Below are 442 nucleotides of genomic sequence, written 5' to 3' on the forward strand. Positions count from 1 at the left end.
ATAACTACATTCAAGCAACATTCCTACACGTTAAACTTGAATTCCTATTTATGCAAATAACGTTCCTTCATATTCAAATAACATTAATTGATATTTAAATTACATTCCTGTATTTTCGTTTGACATTCTCTTTTTCTTTCTATTCAAATGACAGTCATACTACTTCTTGTAAATTCAAACAACTTTCTTCTTTATTCAAAGGTCTGCCTATTTTCCAAAATGACATTCATGTAATATTCACATTCATTCTTGTCAAAATTACATTCTTTTGACTTCAAACTACAGTCAAATACACACTCAAGCCACATCTAAGCTGCTTTCAAATTACGTTCTGTCACCTACAACTATATTTAATTAATTCGCAAATCTCTAATTTGATTTTCCGCGTCATGACTTGGGCAACGCAGACCCACTGTAAGCTCAGAAAGGTGTACGTGTGTGA

Source organism: Penaeus monodon, chromosome 25 (genome assembly GCF_015228065.2).
Source record: "Penaeus monodon isolate SGIC_2016 chromosome 25, NSTDA_Pmon_1, whole genome shotgun sequence".
In the NCBI taxonomy this organism is placed as follows: Eukaryota; Metazoa; Arthropoda; class Malacostraca; order Decapoda; family Penaeidae; genus Penaeus; species Penaeus monodon.